We start from the raw sequence: 8,889 nt of genomic DNA on the forward strand, positions 1-8,889 counted from the left end.
AAAAAAAGAAAAAAGGAAAGAGCTTTAGATTCAAGAGCAATTGAATATTGAGAAAGCATCCCAGCACAGTACAGATCAAGTCCAAAAGTCCAGTATTAGCCCATATGTCCGGTACCAATCTATAAAGTCCTGTTCAGACTCATGAAACACATGTAATGATACCGAATGCAAGATCACAGACCAGTGGGTGGGAAGTTTTGTGGGTCCAGTGGCATGGTAACATCTCAGTGTTGGCAGGGGACTCTGTGTGGCTCCTCAAGCTCCCAGGGCTCTGGCTGCATCAGGGTAGCTTCATGTGGCTTCTCTTTAGAAATGTCTCACAGGGAGTGAGTATGTGCCCTGCCTCCAATGAGCTATTTATCTCCTTAGAGCCTCCAAATGAGGTCATCAAGCTGTGATCTGATGGACAGGCTATACTCCACCCCTTCACTCTTAATCCTCTCAAATTGACAAAACATTATATAACTACCACAGTCATTAACATACTGTTCAGTTACATGATAAAGAATTTCTGAAAAGGAATATTGCGGTAATGCAAGGATTAGGATTAGTCCTTCTTTTCTGTAATTATTTAGCCTAGAGATTTAGTTCCTTTTGAAACCAGTCTTGTGGCAGGATAGTAAGACTATTTGCATTTCTTAAATCAGGGTGAGCATATTTTCCACCCACATAAGCAAAAGTGGACACATATATGGCTCCAAAAGTAAAAACAGAAAAACTGAAGATTGACTTTTACCCTAAACTCAGACAGATGAGCCTACCGTTGTTCCAGAAGAATGCGGTCAGTTTATGGGGTGGTCCGTTGTGGACATTGGTTCTACTGTATGGCTTTTACAGCCACACGTCACTACTGGGATAATACTTAAAGGTTCATGGATGCATACCAATATGCTCTATGAGTTATATTTTGGGTAGTAATTACTGTTTCATTTCCTGAAAATGTATCAGTTCAAAAGATTGAACATGAAAAATGAGAATTCTACCTAAGGCACAATAACAAAAAAAGAAAAAACAATTGAGATCTAATGAATAGAACTAAAGAAGTAACTTTAAATTTTCCATCAAAATGGAAGTTGCTACAATTATGCTGTGGTAATTACCTAATTTCAGGTCAACTTGATAAACAGAGTGAATGGGGTAAAGTTTAGCCTGTCAATCAGGTCACAACCTTTGTGTGTGTGGCCTGCTTATGAGGATTCTGGAAACTTCCTCTCTTCCTCCGAATGCACTCTATCTCTGCTTCAACTTCCTGTTGAAAAACGAAGCTGATGGCAGATAGAGCCCTGGAGATGCACCACTGCCATTGGATCCACAAGATTTTAACCGACCAGCCTGTGATCTTCCAGCTTTCAGCATCATTGTAGGTGCTGTGTGCATCTGAAGAAGAATTTCTGGACTAGTATAGGACTAGTTTATGGGTTAATATTAGACTTATGGACTTGATCTGGACTGAGCTGGGATTTTTCTCAATATACAACTGCTCTTTAATAAAAAGCTCTCTCTCACACATATGCGAGTGTCCTTGGATTTGTTTCTCTAGTTAACGCAGTGTAACACATAAGCCCACATGTTCCCCGTTACCAAATGCACGCAGTGTTTACTGCAAGCGACATATTAGGATTAATGACTCACCTACTAAACTATCATCTATATAAAGGACATGCAGCATAATTTTAATAGCTAAATATTGAATAAAAATAAACCTAATATATACAATATAATAAAAATAAATCATCATCATATATTATGTTATACATTATCATATATATATTATCCTATGTAAACTCTATGTGTTAGGCAGGGTTCTCTGGGGAAACAAAACCCTTATGAATATATATATATTAACTGTATATATATACTGGATGTCCAAGGTCATCCAGTTAATATACTGGATGCCCAAGGTCAAGGAAGCAAACAGCAGAGTCCTCCTTCTGGCAAGCAAAGCAGAGTCTGCCCACAGGCAGCAAGCAGCAGGAGGGGTCACCAACAGTCAGTAGCTCGGGAGCTTAACAAAGCAGGCCCAGATGGGCTATCTAAAACAACCCATGCAAGGTGACAGGATCCAACAGCCTCAAATTCAAGCGATGCACGCACCAGCAGTGTGGTGAAACAAATCTCCAAGGAGTCTCAAGCTCTAATAACACCATCCATGGGTTGGCCTGGCCCCCATCTCCTTGAGGGCTTTCCCCTTTTTCTCTGCCCCTCTGCTTTACCAAACATGGTGTGATATCTTCTGATAATATGCCCAAAGTTGGGAAGATGAAGTCTCTCCATCCTTGCCTCTTAGGACCTCTCTGGTTGTACTTCTTCCAAAGTGAAGCGGTTTGTTCTTTTAGCAAGCCGTGGTACTTGCATTATTCTCCTCCAGCACAAGAAGGGCATCAACTCTTCTTCATCCTTCTTGATTCAAGGTACTACTTCCTCGTGCATATAAGGCCATGGAAATCACCATGGGTTGGATCAGGCACAAAAGGTCCTCAAAATAAAATCCTTGGATTTTGTCTTGCTTGGATCCACAATCAATTTTCATGGAAGCAGTAAGCAAGATATTAGAAGAGGAGTTGCATTAAGTAAATCTGCTGCACAAAACCTCTATGGCAGCGGTTCTCAACCTGTGGGTCGTGACCCCTTTGGGGGTCGAATGATCCTTTCACAGGGGTCACCCGATTCATAACAGTATCAAAATGACAGTTAGGAATTAGTAATTTATGGTTGGGGGGTCACCACAGCATGAACTGTCTGAAAGGACCGCGACATTAGGAAGGTTGAGAACCACTGCTGTGCAGAGTGTTGAAAAGCAAAGCTGTTATTGAGACCCTAGCACTAGGTTTGATTATATCCACAGCATGGCTGGACACCCTATGCCTTGTTACAAAATACTCAACTGACAGTAGCACAGAGAGGATGTATGATGAATGGCATGGTTTCCCTAGCTGTCCCCTCTTCGATGGTGGCTTATGAATTGGGCTACACTCTACATGGTCAGCAGTTCAAAACCACCAGCAGCACCAAGGGAGAGAGAGAGTCTGGACTTTCTTTCTCATAAACAGTTATAGTCTCAGAAACCCACAGGGGATCTCTATGAGTGATCCACTGAGTGAGTGAGTCCCCTCTCTGAGGAACGATGGTAGTGTAGTGGGCTCTGCATTGGTCTATGCCACTAACCACAAGGTCAGTAGTTTGAAACCACCAACCTCTCAAATGTCAGTGCCTGTAGATTTCCAGTCTGGGACGCCATAGGATCAGTTCTATTCTGTCGTATAGGCTCACTATGAGTTGGAAATTGTTGAGAAATTGGTTTGGGTAATCTTGTTGACTCATTTTCTTGCATGGCAGCTTCTTTAAGCACACATGAGGTTGCCATGAGCCAAAGTCACTACCAACAGCAAGACAACACGCACCCTTGAGCACAGGACAACATTGTTACCATACCCCATTATTTAGAATGACCAAGCCTCTGGGGATGTCAGAATTCCACCTGAATTATATAATAAAAATAACACCAAGGAAAATTACGCTCGATCTCAAGATTGTCTACAGTGCTCCAAGAGTGTGAGAACCTCGGCATGCCGGAGCCCAGCTGTAGCGTTTCCTGCTCCCTCTACAGGGTTTCTAATGAATCCAACCAATAAATCGTGAATGACAGGTAGCACTTGGGATCTCTTGCACTGATTCAGTTTTTAATATTGAGCTCAGTGAAGAAGTATCTCTCTGCAGTATCATTTTTTAATGGGTAAAACATTTCATTATTAGGAGGAGAGGAGAAACACTTAAAGACATTTCATGAGGTCGTTGTTAGAAGCACTTTGTTGACAGTCTATGAAGAAGCAAATTAAACTTAATTATTGTAAATAGCTTGAATGGAGACAGCTAATGAATAAGGACTTTATTATTCTTTACTCCAAACTCATAACCATGTAAATTTGTGATATGACGGTATGAGTCTTAGTGTAAGTGTTTCATTCTCTGTCTCACACCATGTTTGCTGTACTCAGTATGTTCTCCATCAAGAACCAATATTTAGAGAGAGCTTTCTGGAGTGACTCCCAGCTGTGAGTGTCTGACTTCATCTTTATGAGGCTGGGACCCAGCTAATGTAATGTGTTGATTCATAGTGATGGGGAGGGTTCCTGGGGGGGAAACGGAATTCAGAATGTTTCTATTGTTTTGAGTTCTTTAATGTCAATCCTGTTATCTTGCTCCCAGAGACTCCAGAGCTTGCAAATCTGCACACATTGAGCATGTCACTCTTGAATCTGAGTCTGCAAAGAAGAAAACAAAATTGAGATGGGAGACACTGGGGCAGAGGCAAGGTGACAATCGGGGCAGCTGGACCAGCCTCAACCTACAGGTGGTTTTCAAACTTCTGCTGGAGTTGTGTTTGCTAATGTCCCATTGACCATCTCAGTAGGAAACTACGGCAAATATGGGAAAGGTATTACCAACGGCACTTGATGAAAGTTGTAATTCATGAACAATTCTTTTTATTCCACCACAGAAAACATTTTTTTTTCCAAATTTGAGATCCATATTTACAAATTCCATACCTAACATCACCCTTCCCGTGTTTCCCATGCACTTTAAGTTAATGTATAATGTCTAAACCCGAACCCATTCATTCACTAGGATGTTAGACTACTGATTGAAATGACTTTCCAAAGGATGACTCATGCCAAGAAAACTAGAAGTCACCTCTAACTCTTTCTTTCCCTTTCCATCTGCAGTACCCAATCACTTACATAGCTCCATCAATTCTATTTTCTGCAAGTCATTTGATTCTGCTGATGTTCTCCATCCCTGCAGCTACCACCCAAGTCCCTAGCACCACATCTTTCCTGCAAATGGAATTGACAACCATCAGTCTCCTAAATTGACTCTCTGCACCCTGTGTTTTACCATCCAACTTCTTCCTGAAAATGAAAGTAAATATCTAACAAAGTAAAAATCCTTTTTATGTCATATCATTGCTGCAAAATCTATATGATTTCTTACATTTAACCTACAGAGTTTGAAAATCTGGAAGCTTCCATAACGAAAATAAAAAGACTAATTTGTAAGAAGTAAGGCCTCAATGAAACTAGGGAGCTATGTCTTACATAGGACATGCTGTCAGGAGAGACTGGTCCCTCGAGAAGGACTTCATGCTTGGTCAAGTCAATGAGCAGTGAAAGAGAGGAAGGCTCTCCAAAAGATGGATTGAAACAGTGGCTGCAACCGTGACCTCAAGCACAGGAGCCATTGTGAGGATGTCACGCTTGTTTCTGTTGCACCGTGGTGCAGACGCCATGACCCCTGACAACAACAACATGTGTGTGAGAGAATATTGTTGAATGACAAGAGATGAATGAGCTTTTAAGCCGAGATCTTTGGAAATTAGGAAGAGGGAGAACCCATAGAATAAAGTCTGGAAGGAAACAGAAAAGATGGGCTCGAGATGACAGGTGGGATCTGTGTGTAGGTATTTGGATTTTATTCAGCAAACAATTTATATACAATGTGGCATATAATACATAACTCAATATTGGTTGAATGAATGAGTGAATAAATTAATACAAATGTATGATGATGAAAGTAACATAATACCTACCATCTGTGTTTCAGAAACATGTTGCGTTAGGCTGTGTTGACTAGAAAAACAAATCCAGAGATACTCATATTTGCACAAGAAAGAGATCTGTATCATGAAATAATTATATATAAGGAAAACATCCTAGCCCAGTCCAACTCAAGTCTGATACTAGTCCATAAGTCCAATTCTAGTCCATAAATTCCTCTTCCGATTCACGAACCCACATTCAGGAAGATCACAGGCTGGTGCGTGTAAAATCTTGTGGATCCAATGGCAGTGGATGCATTTCCAGGCTCCTCCGGGCCTCAGTGTGGCTGATGGCATGAAGGTGAAGGGGGAGAGAGGGGTGCGGGTTCAGGTTTCCTTGACTTTCCTTATGAGGAGGTCATGCCCACAAGAGGCGCCATTAGTTTGTGACCTGATTGGCAGGCTAGACTTCACCGCACCTAAAGTTGACATGCAATTATGTAACTACCACACAAGTCTAACTTAAGCAAGAAGATATTAGAAAGGTGAACGATTTGGGTGGTGAGTATCATATTGAACAGTATAAAGGCTTTTAGGAAGCCTGGTGGTCTAACAGTTAAACACTTACCTGCTAACCTAAAGACTGGCCATGTGAGTACCCCGAGGGGCTCTAAGGGAGAAAGACCTGTGATCTGGTCCCATAAAAATTATATCCTGGTCCTAATTGCCTCCCTCATCTGGATAATATGCCTTTGCTTGTCCTGATCCTGACTAAATCTTTAATAAATGCTTTCTTCAAGAACTCAATAAAAGACATTAAAATATTGGTTTAAAAAGCCACATGCTAGAAAATGATGAAGAAGTTCTACTTGGTCACTGTGAATCAACAATAAGCTAAAAGGGCACCTCACAACACAATAACAGGAGTCAGGACTCTATTTGAATAAGAGGAAAGGGATCCCAGTACCAAGGAGACATTCCATAGGGAGATCGTGACCTACTAGATTTGGTGACCAACTGAATTAGTGTGCTCTAAGATCTAACTGGTAGACCTAACATGATACACTGCTTTGATAGCTGGTGAACAAAGAAGGCTTCCAATCGTCCAATCACAAATTCCTCTAGCCCCCCTACTTCTAAGGATGAGGCCTCCACACCAAAAGGCCCTCCTGATCAAGGAATGGACGTCATTTCCTAGTGTCCATAACTAGCCTCCTCTGACTGCTCGCCAGCTCATGGACTTATTCAAACAGTCCAATCTTATCTTCCAGAGAAGTCAGGGGCCATTGCACCATCTTGATATCCAAAGACCTCTTCCCATTCTGGTTGTTCACTGTGTTCTTCAGTGAAATGACCTTGACTGTGTATGTGGCTAACAAACAGTCACTCTCACTTGTCCACCGTTGGGTGTTACGTGTTTGGCCAGCCTCAAAATCCTTGCATGGAAACACTTCATTCACCAGGCTGTTGGATATACGGTGATTAAAACATGGAAAGGCAAGATAGAGAAGTGTGAGTTGCATTTGGACTGCAAGGTTCCTGAGAGTATATCGATAGGATTAAAGTAAAACACATTGGATGATTTTTGGAGAGGAAGACAATCAACTTAGTTTGAAGCCTACTGGGTTTGGAACCAGAACAAGGCTTCAAGTGGTAACTCTAGCAGAAAGCTTTAATAACAAAATCTGACTTAAATGTTTTTCTGCATTCCATTTTCTCAGTCTGGGATGTCTTTACTCAATCCCAATTATACTTCTATTCAACTATTCAGCTGAGCCTTTAAGGCATTTGTTAGATTGTCTTCCTTAATTTACCTAGTTTAATTCAGCCACTTTTTCAAATTCCCTTTGACAGCACTTTGCTTATGTTCCTAATAAGGCAACTATTTAACAACACCTTGCATTACAATGAGCTTACATCAGTTGCTTTCATTAGATTAGAAATTATTAGGACAAAGAGTGGAGATTAAGAAGTCATGGATTATTAAAGGTCATGTTTCAATATTACTTCCACATCTATTTAAATGCCCAGAATATAGGTTATACCTTTAAAAGTCCACTAAACTAATAGATATTAGTATCAATTTCAAAATTTTTCTATTTCTGAATGTTTGTTGGTTGGCAGGATAGACGTGTTTATCAGATGACACAAAAGAAAAAAAGTATGTAAGCCAATTAAATGTGAACGAAAACATGAGAACCTAAGAATATGCCTGTTATTGATTTAAAATATCTATCTATCTATCATTGCTATGACTTTTTCTTTTTGTGAACTGAGAAGAGCACAGAGTAGAAATCAGAAAATCTACTTTGCCATTGTTTGGTTCTATTACTCAGAGCAAGTAGATAAAACTCTTTGAATCTCCATCTTTCTCATCTAAAAAATCATATGCATAGCCTGTAAGATCTTCATCAACTCTCTGATTGCTATTATTTCTGACTTGATACATAAGTTTCCATTGGGATAAATAAAACGATATATATTGATACAAAGTTAACAGAAGAAAGAAAATAAAGCCAGGCAGCCATAAGATCATTGACAACATGCTCCTAGGACCCAGGAGAAGCCTTTGGATCCAGTAAATCTTCACCTATATGTATACAGTGGCCAGTGTTAATGTTTGAATGTGTAAAGATGATAACTGTTATAAATTAAATTGTTCCCTCCACAAAAAAGTTATGTAAAAGTCCTAACTTCTAAACCTGCCTATGTAATGCTGTGGAATGGGTTTCTTTTATCACATTTAATGAAGTCATATCACTGGACCATGGATCATAAATCAAATGACTACTAAGAGGTCTCATGAAAATTGAAGACTGCACACAAAATCACACACACACACACACACACACTGGGATTGATCAAGTGAACAGCTTTCTACAAGAAAAGAGGTGCCTAGCATCGCTGGAAACCACCACAAACTGGGAGAAACCCCCTCAGAAGTCACGAAGACAGCCCAAGCACAGTTTGGTCATTTAGCTTTCAGTATTGATAGACAGACATTCATTTTCTCTGAAGCTGTTCACTGGTGGATACTTTGTAATATCAGCCTTAGGTAGCTGAAAGAATATGGATGTTCTTGGAAGATCAATTGTCAATTATATATGCCCAGCATATGATTTTGAGAAATTCTACACACAATCTGGAGTAAGATATAAGACATTTAAGCATTAAATTCTGGGTTTAAATCCCTTACATTGAATATTTTGTCAGGAAAATATTGTATAGATTTGTATCTCCTTGCTCCTCCTCAAAAAGTATATTTATAAACTCTTATAATAATCCAAGTGTGGTATTTATATATATATATAAATATATATTATATATATATAATCATTTGTCAATTTGAGGAT

The sequence above is a fragment of the Echinops telfairi genome, unplaced genomic scaffold (assembly GCF_000313985.2).
Source record: "Echinops telfairi isolate 266 unplaced genomic scaffold, ASM31398v2 ScPeMD7_11;HRSCAF=52, whole genome shotgun sequence".
Lineage (NCBI taxonomy): Eukaryota > Metazoa > Chordata > Mammalia > Afrosoricida > Tenrecidae > Echinops > Echinops telfairi.